The 16758-nt window shown below is 38.5% G+C and overlaps 1 long non-coding RNA gene across 4 annotated transcripts in view; it reads right to left on the bottom strand.

Moving 5' to 3' along the window:
- Window positions 1-16758, bottom strand: part of LOC104139473 (uncharacterized) — a 213816-nt gene that overhangs the window by 123389 nt on the left and 73669 nt on the right. For 2 of the 4 annotated variants that reach the window (XR_011135175.1, XR_011135174.1), the window contains exon 1: window positions 10890-11516. The exons of the other annotated variants lie outside the window; for them this stretch is intronic. This is a non-coding gene — a long non-coding RNA (uncharacterized lncRNA). Of the gene's footprint in view, window positions 1-10889; window positions 11517-16758 lie in introns of those variants that run through there. 4 annotated transcript variants of the gene reach the window in all.

The following is a 16758-nucleotide window of genomic DNA, read 5'->3' on the forward strand; positions in this document are numbered from 1 at the left end:
ATAGACCTTGCCATCCCAGTAGTATCTGCCTTTCATGTTCATTTTATTTGCAGTCCACAAACTTACTAAACAAATCTTCTAAAAATATTACTTTCCTCCTTATTACTTACTTGGCTCTTTTTTAATCTATTTCCAAATTTGTAGTCACTTGTTTTGTTAATATATTATAAAGCAGAGCACACAGTATCCTGTCTAACAGTCAGTTTTCATTTATGAATCGTATTCTTCAGTACACTCTGAAAAAATATAGTATGTAAAAAATACAGTTCAGGTGCCCAGGTATGTAGTCTTCCGTAGCAAACAACAGAATAGGATTTTTTTCTGATTTAGATTATTTTATTATAGGATTATGTTTCATTTGGAAGTTATGAAATTTCTCAGGTGATCACATATATTTGAAGCAAACATCAACAAAATAAAAGACTTAACACGAGGTTATTGTTAATTTAAAAATTACTTTTTGTTGCCAATTTTCCCCAGTTATTGTTCCTTAACTCCCAAACATTCCCTTTTCTCCTCTCTCAGTAGAGTCATTTTTGTATTCATCTGTGACAGTACAGCAGCAGTTCCACCTAAAAACCAATACTTTTCTGTTCTTTTGGGTCTCTTCCTTGTGTGGAGGCTGGGCTCATTGTCTCTGTCTATATTAGCATTCATCTCAGGGCTGCAGTGTAGTTCTGAAAAGAACCCCTGATTGTCTCCATTTACTATGGGCTGGTTTGGTTGACAGAGCAGTTTTGGTGCACACGGCTGCTTCCAGAGGAAACCAAGAGGTATACCTACATTAGCATTTTAATTGAATCAGAACTGTGCTTTTGAAGCCAGTCTCTTAAGTATTACCAGTTACTATGTTTTGGTTCACTTCACAAAGTTGCTTTGGAGCATGTGAATTTTATTCCTTTCAGATGAAACTGAATGCAAAGATCTGCTCTAGAAACACATCTCATTCATACATTTGAGGTACTAACGAGCATTTAGTTTACGGGATCAGGCCAGAGTTAAGTCCACGTAAGTACCTGCCGTACATGAACAGATATAGTACAGGCCTCAGACCTTCTGCTTTGCTATACTGATGTGGTCCTACAGCACCACGCTAATGAGATGCTTACTGCAGTTCGACACTGAAGCTACACTCTTGTGTCCGACAGTTCCCAACATCCAGGATCAACAAACGGAAATAAGCAATAACAGTAAATGGGAACAAGCAATGGCATGTTTTCCCATTGTAGTGCAGTCATCGTAAAAGTTAAAGTCTGTGTAACATCCTGGAGCAGGTACTCCCCCTGCGTAGCCTTTCACTAAAGTACCCTCTCTTCGGACGTTCTTTACCTTGTTTGTTTGTTTGCTGCAGCTAAAGAATAGTAGTCTTCAGGGCATGACAGGAAATAAAGCTATTTGGCTTCTGTTAGTTAGGTTTTACGTACATTTATTTTCCTTTTTATTTTATTTCCTTTTCTTTCCCCCTTATTTGTTTCCCTAATTCATTATTATTTTGGTCCCTTCCCAGAAAATAATCATTTCTTTTCTGTCTCACTCTCCCCAGCCTGCATCCCACCAGCCCCCATTCTCTCTCTTTCATCTTGTGTCTTGTGCCTGGGCAGTGAGCCTGGTCAGAGACAGCTGTCAGCGTTTTCTATCACAGAAACTGAATTTAGATTTTAAAAGGTAGGTGAAAGGTTAAGATTCAAGTCTACTGAACCTCTCATGTGTTAGGGAAGTAGGTTAATATCTGAGCTAATGGGAAAGGGAAAATCATTGCCAAAAGTTTTCAGCATGATCAGAAAAAGAAAAAAAAGTCACATTCTTTTCAGTGCATTTACAGTTTATTGCTGTAATTTAGTCTAATTTGCACTACAGCTCCAGTTCCATGCTCAGCAAGTCACAACAGCCCTAAACTGCACAGCTAGGAACAGGCAACAGCATGAATAGACATGACCATATGCAAAAGCATATGAGCATCTAAGTGTGGAAAAGCAGCCCTTTCCCATCACTCAAAGTCTCCAGTTCCCCTCTCTGTGCTGATTTGCGCTCTCCCATCCTCTGACTCCCTACTTTTTTGCCAAAATATGGCAAAAGGGATCAAACAGATGCCAGCCTGATGACATACAATCTGAGCTCCCTCACCCCAGGGAAGGCTCCATACAGCAAGGCTGCCTCAGACCTTGGATGCAGATCATGGATCGCACTCACCAGGGGGTGCAGGGTAAGCAGGAGGATATGTAGAATGATTTCTTCTAAGATGACAGCTAAAGTCAGAGTGATTATGCACGCATGAGCGTGTATATTATTCCTGGTGCAAGACTCATGTTAAGGTGCCTTGGTCCACACCATAATCCACACGTATGTCAAAGACTGGGTCCACATGCCCAACCGCGAAAACATTGCACCCACGCAGCCTGACACACTCCATAGGTAGCCTGAGATTCCGCAGCGTGGACTTACAAAACGTGACATACAAAAGTCATATAGATGTAGTATAGGCACACATCTGTCTAAAAAGATATTACTAGAAATCCCAATGTACAGCTACAGGTACTATAACTTACATGTTATGCATAACTTGCAATAAATAAAGTCAAAACTATGTCCACTTTTATGATCGGGGCCTTGTTTGTAGAAAACTTTAAAAGAAATAATCTCAAATTCATATAAGTGACATATACAGCCATTCTGACTATAAAGTGCAGAAGGCATTCTCTACTGTTTATAACCTGTTATAAACATTTCAGTTGTTTCTAAATATTTTTCACTGAATAACTAGTGATGTTCACGTAAAATTTTCCACATGAAAGAGGTTCTTAAGTAGTTTTCAGGAACATGAGGTTGAGCTGCCCACTTCCATGATCCCTGCAGTATATGAAGAGCCAATTAACGGACGCATTTCAGGAGAGATTTACATATTCTTCAGGGCACTGTAAAAGCTTGCAGTGTGGTAGAAATGCCCCTAACAGACAATAGATTTCAGTTCATTTGATCAAATAGACTCCTGGAGTTGGGGGGTGGGGGGAAGAGAATGGAGTTATTAAAAAAAGGAAAAAAGGTAGAATGCTCTTTCTTACACCTCTTTAACCACAGTGCTTTGGAAATTCTGGGCATTTACACAAAGTGGTCTTGTGTTTCATTTTCCAGTGTTTGTTTCATTTGATCACTCAGGGCTCAGGTGCAGAGAACATCTCATTTTGCACATGTTATTGCATAAGAGCTTTGGCCTTGCAGCACCTGTTAGAGCTGGTTTAATTCTTCCTCCTGGACACAATCTCTCTCAGCTGCTAGTAATTAGAAAAAAAACAAAGCAGAACTACCACATGGATGCAGGCCCTTAAGGAGGGGAATGCCAAAGAAAGCAGCACAGATTTTACAAGGATGCATGTCATATTTTTTCCCTTGGCAGTACAACCTTAGAACATCACAGCGAACACAGATGCCAGCTACTCAAAGTGTCAAGCAAGCAACAGAATTTGTTATAGGTCTTTAATCTCTGATTGGAAAGAGAAGCACCTAGAAGTAAGCCACAGTTCTATATAATAATTGGATTTATAAATATTGGTGGAAGGAAACATTATAGCAAAAGATACATTTAAAAAATTTGATCAAGGGGAAAGGGAACTTCTTTGCAACTTCAGACTTGTGCTAGCATTTGCTTTATTTGCCATTGTTCTTGCAGGATGTGTCATCAAGCTGATCTTTATTTGTGGCCTTAAAATATTTTAGAAACCATGTTTATCTTATGAAATTAATGCATCTGTAGAGGATTATGTATTTCAATACTTATTAAAGGAGTTCTGCACTACAGAGCTTCATCATCCACACGGCATCAGAAGATTTCCTGACAAAAACACATTGTCTTTGGCAACATTTCCACAACTTTAAGTTTGGCTTTTACCATTAAGACTCTTTTCAGTTACAACTGATTTCAATGAAAAACAAATCTAGTAATCTTAATGGAGAAAGAGTAGATTGATTAGGTATTCTGTGCTGCACAAAGAATATCTAATGAGACCAGCAATAAACACGCTATATATAACATCTAAGTCGAAGAGATAGTATCTTTTTAAGTAAGTTACTTGTGTCACCTATAAATCCCCCACAGAAAATTTCATAGCAAGACATACTAACTGCTTTTTAAAGTAATGTAATAGAGAAGTTGATGTTTAACATTTAATAAGTCAACTGCAAAGGCTAACGTAAGTCAAAAAAGATTAATAATGCCATTCTGAGAATCTATTTATAAATTCTAATTGCATCATGACTCTCTGGAGATACGAGCTTAAAATTTCAACAGTGAGAAGCATGAGCATCTCTATGTTTAGGTTCCAACTGGAACCACGTTAAAATAACTCTATTTCATAAAATTTTAATTATAACCTTTGAGCAGCGTGTCCTCTTAAAGAGTTTCTGGACTCATCTTCTGCCTTTCCGCTCCAGGAGAATTAGTTAAGACAATGGTTAAAGAGAAAAGGATAGCTGTTTGTGTGCCATCTTTAGGTAGTCTTCTTAAAAAAAACCACAGTGCTTCACTTACTTTTTCCACTGTCATTGGCATGAAAACACCATCAAATCACAATCGTCTACTGGTGAATTGCCCCATGAGATAGAGGACAGGCACAAAATATGCTAACCTTAATTTCCCTGTAAAAAATGGGATTCCTATGCCCTAGTAATGCTCTATTGCACGTTCCTTAGAGAGCTGTAGTAGCAGTGCAGGGCAGTCCTCAAGGGGTACCGAATATCACATTTAGGGGACAATTGGCCCCACTAGCCCTAGGTCAGTCTTCCCCTCTCTACATATTTGCAGGATGAATTCCCTCACATTCACAGGCTCATTCGACGTTTTGTGCTGTCAGCTCAAAGGGATATTGCTTTGGAAAACAAACAGAAAAAATGAGCAGTATTACCATTTGATGATGGTAAAGCTAATATTTTAAGTAGATAAGTCACAGACCCACTACAGATAAAGCTTATAACTTCAGGATGAGACAAAAAGTCCTGGTTAAGGAACAGTAAGGATAAAATCATACAGAATATATATAGTATTATAATGTATATTAGATCCAATCCAGGCTGATGAGTAGATGATGAGACGTCAGTGGAACAACCACCTTTAGAGCATGCTTAGTACCTGGCAAAATGTCATTTACCCGGGAAGGCCCACCACTTGATACTGTCAGGAAGGTGATATTGGTACTGGATATTGTACTGTGCTTTTCCGGTACGAACTTTTTAGCTCCTGTTTGTTTCACCACTCTAACGATGAGGTAGTCCACATTTGAGCTATGGCAGCATAAGAATGAGGCAGCAAGTGGAAGAAAAGGGAGGGTAGCGTTGAAGTAATAGTGCTGTTAAAGCAATCCACTATTTCCTATGCTAAAGGCCAGCTGTCAAAAGGCCAGGGCGGAGGGGGATGTTTTTATATTTAGAGATCATTGGTAAAGATTTAAAAAAAAAAAATCTTTTTTTGACTACTATCCCAGAGGAGGAAAAAAGAACAGAAGAAACACTACATGCAACTTGACTTAACAAGGTGAAAGTAAGTGATGGCAAGGAGAAGGGCTAGGAGTTCGATAACCTTATCATTTGAGCAGCGAGCCCTACCCTACTCGCAGTCAGATCTAATCCTTTTCTAAAACAAGCACTGGAAAAAGATGAAAGAGCTGATATATCTCTAAAGGTTTAGCAGGTCCAGAGACAAAAAGCAGCCTTCTACATGGGAATAATATAAACAGAGGAGATTAAGTATTTACAATGGTTCTTTGAGGGAAGGCAAGAATTCCCCAGTTGGCACTACATTAAAATGATTTTAATCATTCTAATGGAGGAGACGGATTCCTTGTGAAAGAAAAATTCCATAATGATACATTTAGAAGGCAAATTAGTCTCCCTTTCTCTTTCTTAAGTAAAAAAGCTTCTATTTATTTTTTTTAATTACATGAAAAGGGAAAAATTACTCCAGCATAGAATGGAGACTAGGAATAATTCCAGGTTGTTGAAAGAAGGGATGGAAGAGGGAAGATAGATAGAAATGATTGTACTTCAGTACTGTCTGAGGTTTTGTTTTGTGTGTGGGTTTTTAAGGGAGGGCAAGAAGTGCTTTGTTTGATCTTCACTGCTCAACAAGTAGGTGGGTATTTTGGGTATTTTATGAAAACACTGTCCCAAATACTTTCACCTACAGTTCACATATTGCCAGTTTTAGGGGCCTTGCCTATACCAGTTCCTATGCTTTTGCTCTCTGACAAAAATTAAAGACTCAGACAGGTTATTCTCAAATGCTTTATTCATGCATTGTTTGAAGCATCACCATTTCATGTGGCTTTTTTCTACTGGTAGCCACAAAACCATGGTGATGCAGGTGGAGACAGTAGAGACAGAGTAGAAAAGGAGAGGACAGAGATCCCCGTGGAGGACCTGAGCTTCTGTGTCCTATGGATTCAGAGGAACAGGAGGATCGGCCCTTCCCACTGGAATTAAGCAGTAGGTCCGATTGCTAAATTACAGCTTTCTGCAGAGATGCAGCAATACTCTATATTTCAAACAGAAAGTAAAAACAGAAATTCAGAGACCAGCAGAATGACCTGACTTGTCAGCAACGTGCTGCTTCTTTCCCTCTTTCTAAAATGGGAGACAAGTCTTTCTTTCTCACATTTTCGAAATAGTTTTTCCCTCTCTGCACTCTCCTGACTCACAGCCAACTCAGATGCCCCAAATTCAACAGCTGGGCAATTAACCCCTTCCACTCTAGGCCAATCACTTACATGGCCTAGCTTGCTCTGCTCAACAAAACAAAAGTACTTAGACCAACAAGGCTGTGGATTACCCTGTCCCAGACCCTAAATGAAGCTCAATCATGCATACATGTATTTTGCAGTTTCCTTTGGTGGATTCCTAAATTCAGAAGCTTCTTCCTTCACGAAAGACGGAAGCTAACAGTCAAGGCCTGGAAACCTCCAATGGTTCGTTGAACCAAAGCCATTCAAAAATCACTTTGAGTTTTAGAAGAGGTTAATTGCACTTGTAATAAAGCTTTGTTATTACTACAGATTAACTTGGCATCTTGTAGCACAAAATAATAAATAAAAACATCTGAGGCACAGATGATTCCTTTCATCCATATATGGCAAGGACTCAACACCAGCTATTGCATAGTCCTGAATTTGGCCTCTCTTTCCTTTGGCTGCACAGATTTCTGGAGATCACGGAGGAATCAAAAACCTGCCAAAGGGGCATTCAGAACCTTCTGCTTCTGCAACATGTGCAGCAGACTATTGCCACAGCATGATACTGCTCTCAAAAGAATCTGCCCAGAATCCTATACAGCTATGGATTTCAATTCACGACGCAATATGGCCTATACTAACATAGATAACGGAGACATCCCCAGTTTCAGAACAACAAGCTCAGACCCAGCCAAGCTACCAGTAGTATTATCCTGAGCCAGCTGCACAAAAAGCCCTCCTTGGCTTTGTAGGTTAAGTAAGCCCTATATTTGGAAGCTATTTACTTTTTGTTTCTTTTTAAAATTGCAAGTATTTTAATGTTTATCTAGCAGTTTAAAAAGATGGTTATTTTAACCCTTTTGGTTCATAGTTCATCATATCTGTACCATAGCTGCATTCTTTAAAATAAAACACTCAGCAAAATCTAGATAGTTTCTTCTTTCTCTTTTATTTTTTTCCTTCCAGTGGGGACTACTACTGCAGGTAGCACTTTCGTTCCTTTCCATTTCTTCCTCCATCTTTCTCCTCATTTTCTTTTGTTCTGCTGTTTGCAAAGTTGAGCAAGTGCCTTCTATATCGCATGTCTAGCTTTGTTTTTTTTCACACAATAACACTCTGAGTCTGGATCCAGGCCTATTCAGTGATTTATCTGATGTCTAGCATGTTGCAGATGCTGTTAAAAATAAATAACGTCTCTCACTATCCTGGTTCAATAGAAATTAGCAAAATTGCTCACTAGATGAAAAACGATGGAAATCACACATCCACATATACAGGTTGTAAACATGCACCTTTTCTGTCTGTCTCTAAAGTTTAGTGCCTAAATGGCACGGCAGGTGTATCGAGCGATGGCTCTTGGGTGGGATGCCTTCACTGTAAAGCCGGACAAGCCTTGCGCCATCACCCTACACAGCCTACTCTCCCACAGAGGCAAACTTGTGTGTTGTTGGGAGATGGTTGTGGTGGATCTCAGCCTTCAGGGCACCTGCTAAGTGCACCCTTTCTGCCCTCAGCTAACTTGTTAGCATCTTGCAACTCCATTAGCAGAGCAGAAGATGCACATTCCTGGAGCCATCAGAACAGCTTTTTTCAGGAGTACTTTCACTTTGCATGTGCTGTCAAGTCATTACTCTGTGGCTGATTTTGCTTGAAAACAGAAGACACGTAGAGGCCAGAGCAGTCCTAGCACAGCAGCCCTAAGGGACCATTGGTGCTACTTCTCTATGGCTCAGATGATTGCATCTCTTTAGTTCAAAGAGTTTCTCCACCGGTGGTAGGATATTGTTTCAATATTTGCTTAAATTTGTTTAAATATCTTTTTCAAAAAAAAAAGAGAGAGAGAGAGAAAGCAAGAAAAAATCAACACTTTCATAAATGTATAACAGATGCACCAGTGCATGATGGGACAAATGCAGAACAGACTCGGACCTGTCATCACACTCCTCACAGTCACATTCTTCCCGCTGCTCATGTGGCCTACACCTGTGATACACTGCAGCACAGCATGAGAGATTCCCGGGTTCAAAGCAAATGCTCATACCTTTGTTCCTGCCTGCAAGTCTTCTTACTTTTAACCTTTTTCCTCCCTGTCACCAGGGTGTTTGCTTTTGCTGGTAGCAGCTTGACAGTATACCAAGACTGGTTGTTCCTTTTTTTAAAAGATGTAATGCAGAGGATACCAATTCAACCAAAGTATAAAGTATTAGAGCTAAATGTTATAATTGAAGCATGTAATACATGTGGAAAACCTGAGGACTCGTCACTACCTCTGGATATTTACTGTTTTCATGACTAGATTTTTCTTTAATATGCTGTGAAAATTCATAACTTTACTCTCATTTCCACATTTTTTCTTCCTCCAGCAATACCAAAGTGTTCTTCAATAGGAGTTGGTAGTACCCAGTAGTAAAGATCAATATTACACCTCCAGGACTGTTTCAGCTGAGACAGTGGTATAAACAACTGACCGCAGAAGAAGCAAGAATCAGGTCTTCATTTTTCAAAGGCTGCAAAGTGTCCTCAATGCATAACGATCCACCATTACCAGAATGTGATACAAATATGTTATTTGCACGGATAGCTTTTGTTCGCACAGGAAGGGCTTTCTTTGAAAACTGAGGTCTATTAGCCTCCGTTAAAGGTCCAGAAAACCTAGGGGATTATTTATTTTAAACAGAAGATAAGAAATGGTAATGCTGCTGCAACACTCCTTTGTGTCTGTGATTGGGGCAAACGAATTTCTTTGACTTAGGATTTACCATCCTTTCCATTTCTAACTCCTTATAGGCCAAGACGTAGCTGTAAGTTGAAAACACAAGTAAAAAAATAACTGTACTCTCTCTGAAGCTTTCCATATTAGTTTTTGCATTAGAATAACATTGCTAGGAATAAACTCAACATGTAGCTACAAGTGTTCTAAGCATTTCGGTGCATTTTAAAGAACATATTTCTCTTAAACCTTTCTAGCCACTGGAAGTGTCTCTTTCTCTGACACACACTACTGCACATCAGGACAAAAGCTGCCCAGACAGTAGGATATAATCAGCAAATTGTATACAATACACTTACGTTTTTTAGAGATCTCACAGAGTGTATGCTGGAATGAAAAAAAATCTGATAAACTTATCTACCCTTGATTTTTGGAAAGGTGCTTTAAATGCATTCCTATTACAAATAAATAAATAAAAAAATCCAATTTATATAATCCTATGATAGTACATTATTTGATTTTTGTCTATGCTGCATGTGTTCTGAAACTATCTTAAAAGATGTGTTCCTTCATCCCAAGCCTCTCGACATTAGTGGGCACTTACCTGACTAGTCAGGGGCAGAATTTCTGGTGACTATAAAGCGTGCTTCTAAAAGTAAGATAGGAATTTGCTAAAAAAAAGTCTAGCTTTGTTACAGAACATGCACAGTTTTCATCAATATGAAACAAAAAGGTAGTTTTTAATAGCAATTTTATAAATCCCTTTGTGGCTTTGCAGATTTTGTAGTTAGATTGAGCTCCCTTCAAAGGCTTTTTATTCGTCTGAATTCTTTCCAGTGATGGGAATAATATGACTATCGTAGCTTACTTTACTTATCGTAACTTACTTATCACTTTACTCCCATCTTAATATTTGGTTGCATGCAGAGAATGCTAACACTGAAGCAGCTATAAAGGAAAAAAGCTGAGAACTGATTTGTCTTAGTGGAAGCTGCAGTGGTTTGTACCTTCCCACTAAAAATTCTCTGTGTTCTTTCTACCCCGGGCTAAGATGAAAATTACCATCCTTCTCTTAATCCAGAGTTTAACATACTTAGCAATGTCACAAAGCAAGTTAACAGCTCCAGAAGGCACTTATAATACGAAGTGAAAACCAAAGTGCGAATTTCCTCACCTTCCTTAGTGCAATCAGATCAACTAGTTAATCTAGGTCAGGAAGCACCAATGCAGTCCAGCAACCGAGACCCTACAAGCAGATAACTTGAATAGTCTGCACTGAAATTCAGCCTGTTCTTAGTTCTGACGGGACAAAAGTCAAGACCACGAGTCTGTTGTTAGTTACATTCTATACGCTTATGAAGCGGACATACGGAGACATACGTTGCCTTCAGAATGTCCCACAGCCTCAGAGAGGAAAAAAAGAAAAGGAGAGGAGAGGGAAAAAAAAAAAGATAGCCATCACTTACGGCAGTGGAGGGTGAGGGAAGAGGTAAATCCCAGCGAATGATGAGCCAGAGAAATTGCAATTTCTCTTCCCACTCTCTGTGATGAGAAACAATTCTATTGCGTTCTCATTAGCCATCTCTTCCCCAAGTGTCATGAAGGAAGAAAAAAAAGAATTTTGGAGCACCCTTGCTGAGAAGGCTAGATTCCACCAGACCCAAGGGAGAGTTCCGGGAATTCCTGCTACTGCTCATAGTCTCCCCCTCCTCCAGGAAACAGTATCCTAAAGACATAAAGGGTTTTTTAAGTTCCACTCTATGTTTTGCAATACAGCATGTGAATCGTCTTCGTGGTGAGCTTTTCATGATACAACGTACAAGAAAGAATTACTCGATTTTCCAAAAATCAGTGAAAAAATGAAAAGAAAAATGCTACGTTTACATTTTAATGTGGCAAAGATTTTGGAAGTGCAAAGCTTGTCTAGTTTAGACCACTTTTATAAATGGTGAGGGTATACAACCCAGCTATGACGGCAGGATGTGTGAACCTCCGTTTCTGTCCCGTGGTAAGCAAGATTAGCTATGTGTTCAGTTTAGGAATAATTAGAAACTTACTTATAAATGAAACTGCCCACAGATTTATTAAAATAAAACGTGATCCTAAAAAGGATCAACTGTATGAAATCACAGAACTCCACAAATTTGATGGTAAAGTTCTTTAACAATCACTAATATGTATTTCTTGACTTTTTTTAATTAACATTGCTGCCTTTCGATTTAACAAAAAAAATCTTTCAAGTTATAGCTGATGCCAGAAAACAGGAAAATAAAATCTGAAAGCTTAAAAAAAGAAACAATATCTTTCAAAATTATCTCAGCTGACCCTAGCCAAAAATAATTGATTATCAGTTTACAATTCTGAAAACACTTGTCAGATAGGAAAACCAACTGTCTTTAGGTAGACTAGAAATGGTCACAAAGGTCCTTTTCAGATGCAAGCAGTTGAAGGTGGTATTTTTTATTTGTTTTCAGGAAAACTTCAGATTAGATATTTTTAGTTTTCCGGATAATTTTGAGATTTTCTCTCTTGAATTGTTAAAATGCCCTGGAATAAAGTCAGTTGGATCTTGAGTTTCCTCTCTTTCACCATAAAAAAATAGAATTGCTATTTCCTAGCAGTGTGCCATTGTTGCCATTTTTGATATTATACATCAATTCATATTACTTTTTAATTGGGTAAGGGAGTGTTATTTTCAGACTTTTCAGTATTTGGTATTTTTACCTCCGCGTTATAATACTGTTACACTTTGTAGATATATCTATGCAGACATGTGAGCTAAAGACCAAGCTTATCTTCCAGTCCCTTTTGTCCATAGCATTTACACACTGACAAGCTTTGGCTTAATTCCAAAATAAGTTACTTGTCCAGCAAGAAAACTCAGTATTATACTGACTTTCTCTATCCATTACACGAGCAAACTGTTGTGTAACCCAGCTCAGCCCCCTGCCAGCTCAAGACCACTAGTTCAGTGAACTCAAACTTCCCCTGAGGCATCACTAAGGAAGACAATGCAGATGCACTGTCAGAAACGCACACCGAGAACAAGACCCAGAGGTGATTCTGTCATCCCAGAAGCATATCTTTTAATTAATATGAATTAGGAATAAGCTTTATAATTTGGGTATATGTTAAGTGATAACAACAGTCAACTCTCAACTATGTTTCAATCGGCTTATACACCGATTGCTCATCTAGCAATATAGGATTGCTCATCATATATTTGATAGCCTAGAACTGTGTATAGGCTAGAAAGAAAGCTAAACATGGGAATTCTTCCATAGTCTTATGTTATATCATTGCTTTTCTTTTCTTTTCTTTTCTTTTTTTTTTAATCTCAGGGAGAGCAAATACTTCCAACATGACAGAGATTCAGATATGCTTGGCTTGTAAAACAAAAGGTGTCCATCCAATTAGAGAGAGTAAAATGATAAAAGAAGTAAGGTTACATTAAACCTACAGGTCATATAATAAAACAAATGCAAAATATTGCCCCAATAAATCAAATTCAATATATATATATGAAAGCAGATAACGAAGAAACACATTCAACTTATCTTCACTGCTTTGATGCCTTTTGTCATAGGAAAATCAAAAGCTTCTGCTTAGAGTTTCTCTCCTCTTCTATACACACATAGAATATCTTTTGCCATTAGAGGAGGTAAACACCTTTCATATTTTCAAACTTTCGACTAAAATTCTCCCTAATTTTTCCACATTTACCTCTATTGCCAACCTTTAACAAGCTCTATGATATGCAAGGGAAGAACATCTATTAGAAGGAAACAGATGCTGCCATCACATGAAAGGAGTAGACAGGCACAAGAATGTCTAAGGACTGGGCAGTCACCACCATTTTACATATTTATACATTTCACTCCCTCACCAAAGAAGGATGATTGAGCTGTGTAGCCTCTTTCTCTATAAAATATCTGTTAATCCAAAAGCATACCTTGAGCTAGGCACTCTTTCTTTCCCTTTCTCTCTCTTCCTTTGATTAAATCTGTTTATTTCTTCTTTTCTCCTTCATGGCTTCCCCTTCTCTTCACCTCTCCATTCTTATGCCATCTATTAGGCCAAAATAAGCTGGCAAACTGCAGCCATAATACAATCTTTTCAGCCTGATAGAAAACACTTAAGCATCCCCTAGCAAAAGCTTCCATGCTTTATTTTTATCATCTGTGAAAAACACCATTAAAATAGCCACACTTGATACCATGCTGTGAAAGGAAATAAAAATTGGCGTTTGACTTTCCAAACAGGAGGGTAAGACAATTTATGGTATTAAGCACATGCGGCATATTAATTGTAATAGCAGATAACCTAACTGTACAAAAAAAGTGTGACATAAAGTGCAAACAGATTTCATGTCTTCACTATAAAACTCCCAGTCCGAATTTGACTGAAGAAAAAACTGTAAGAGTCCTACGTTATGTAGTTATTATTAAACTTTATTATATTATTAAATATTTATAGATATGACTAAAACTCATTAAGTATAACACCGATGTGATAATAAAATCCTTAAAAATTTCCCCCCTTTTTCCCTGATTGCTCTCCATACACTTTTCTCACCAATTTCCTTCTATTTATCCTGCAGTAATCACATGAACGTAAATGAAAAAATCCCAGACACCTGTTGTTTTTATAATATATTTAAAATTAATTTTCATTTCTCGGAAACATCCTGGAAACACGTAGGTGCTGAAACCCAGGTATTTGGCACACAGCTGAATCAGATGCAGGTGGAAATTAGCTGTGTATGTTTTCTAAAATGAGTATTTACTTTCTTATAATTGCAAACAGCTTAGTCCTAATAAAGAAACATTCACTGTTCTGAGTGGATATTTACTTTGCACTTAAAACTGAAACTGGCAGCCTCAGGTCTTTGCTAAGGTAAAAGCATTCAACAGTTTCTGCAAAGGGCTGTAGACAAAAAGTTAATTTACGAGAATTTCTCTTTTAGGCTTTGTGGTTCGTGTCTCTTGGATGGCCCTAGGAGCCATTTGAAGAGCTTCACGTGGCCAGAAACCCGTCTTGTGTGGGACCTTTGGGGGTGGTTCATAGCAAGCAGGCAGCAGCAGTCCTGGGGAGCCCAGCAACACACCAGACCAGCAGCCTGCTCCCACCATGGCAGGCTCACCGGCGCCGGTGCGCTTCCTCCCATAATCCTGCATCTGAGCTCCCCAGCAGCCTTGGCATTGTCAGAGCCCCATAGCTGATCATGAGCTGGTGAGTTGCCAGCAGCTAAAAGGTCTCCCACAGGACATTCTTGAACAGAAGTATAAAGCTATTTTTCCTTTGCAGATAAGGCATATTAAACAAATTGTGCAAGTATCTGATATAGGCCCTTGTATCACGAGGACTCTGAAGTGGCAGCACAAATGTTGAGCTTCTACTGAAAGGCAGGAGGTGAAGTCAACAAAAGATTACAAAAAGATCCAGTATTAACAGTACTACTCTGCAGTGGTATCATGCCTGTCCAAAAAAGAACCATGCCAGTCGATGTGGAGAAAATTACTACAAAAATTGTTTTTGTTTATATGTGAGAGTCAAACATGTCTTGGACTAAATGGAAAACTGCGACACTGATGTAAACAGATTTTCCCTGCTGATAATGCAAGTGTTCAGAAACATCACTAGTTATTCGAGATGTCTGAAGGAGCAGAAAGGAGGATCAGTAAAAGTAAAGGGAAAAAGTACAGCTGGAAGACTAAAAAGTGCTTCTTGAGTTTTACTGCACTACTACCTGGTGCTGTTGCAAAAGAAAATGACAGTTTTTCCTCCCTATATAGCAACAGAAAAGAGGTTAGTTGAAAAAGACTGCAAATTCAAAGAGGGAATCTAAGCAGTAAATAAAATGTGCAATTAGTTTTTTAAAAATACAGAGTTTGAAAGAAAAAGCCACTTACATACAAATGAAAAAAATCCAACATAATGCTTGAAATGAGCTTTACCCAGCATTTAACAGTCATAAGAATAGAAGAACAGATAAAAAAGCAGAAATAAAAAAGCATATCCACAATTAAGTTGTTCAGTCTTGAAGTAAGTAGTCATGAATTGTAAGTAAACCTTCAGTTACTCCAGGTAGCTGTGAGACCAACTTAGACTTGGCTCTTTGCCATGCAATGTAGAACATCTGGCAGAGATGCTCAGGAAAGGCTGGTCTTCTAATTGGCCTTTCCTCCTTCCCTTCGGAAAAATGAGAACGGTGTATCACACGCTTGCAAGAGAAGCAAGGATGAGAACAAGCAGGGTGTTAGCAAGGAAAAGGGAGGCTTTGCTTCAGCTGTATGTGTGCCTGCATGTAAGGGGCATAATATCTGCAGGCTGAAGCTTCCCATTACCGCTGGGGTGCCTACCACAGCCGCCAGGTGACGACAGCATGCTACACACGTAGGAAGGTCCGTGAGCGTATTGGACTTCCCTCTACTTGCCTTTGTGTCTAGTCAACAAAAACACTGGCTGCAAAAGTGGATTGTTTATCATCCTACAAGCAAGGTCACTGACACTACCTATCAAATACAGTAAAGTGTTAAAGTAGGTCCGATGACTGATTTTTTACAATGGTAAGGCTATGTGGCCTAGCAATCTTGATTGCTAGTCAGAAGTTCTCTTATTTTTTCAGCCATTTTTCATAAAAATCAGAAGCTATCTGAATTTTAACATCTAGTTAGTCTACAAAGTTGGAAATTATGCTGTCAAATGAAACTTAAGTTCTTGAAAAAGCTTATTGCTAAATTAACAAGGCTGAAGTTAGCCTGTGAGTTTCAGAAACAGTGAACTTTGGATTTTTCTGAATCATATTTCTTCCAGTGCCTGGAAGTACTGAGGAACAAATGACAAACTATCACAAATAGGTTTGGAGTTGATTTTTGAATTGACTCAGAATGTTTTACTACTAGAATACAAACCTCTCTAAAAGTAACTAATTAAACCTTAAATTACCTGGTCTATGGTAAATTTAACACCATTTAGAGCCTAATACCTGAACAGTGAAGAATATCCCCATTGAGTAGCAATACAGCTGAATTTTGTGATATTATATGCCATCGAGAAAACAGGAATGAAAAGTATAAGCCAATATAGCTGAACTTGTTCATTTACATTCTATAGGATTTAAAGCAGTGATTCAATTTTCACATGAAACAAAAGCAGAAACATTTGAGTATTTAACCACTCCAGTTTGAGCACTATAGCTTAAAGTGCTATTTAAAAATGCTCCTGACTTTTGAGTCAAATTAATTCACATGGCATATGTCACTGTTCTTTCTTTCTGTTTTGGGGGGCTATGCTTTGGTGAAAGGCTATGATGGCATGCATTGGCACATGAAG

The sequence above is a fragment of the Struthio camelus genome, chromosome 1, assembly GCF_040807025.1.
Source record: "Struthio camelus isolate bStrCam1 chromosome 1, bStrCam1.hap1, whole genome shotgun sequence".
NCBI lineage: Eukaryota > Metazoa > Chordata > Aves > Struthioniformes > Struthionidae > Struthio > Struthio camelus.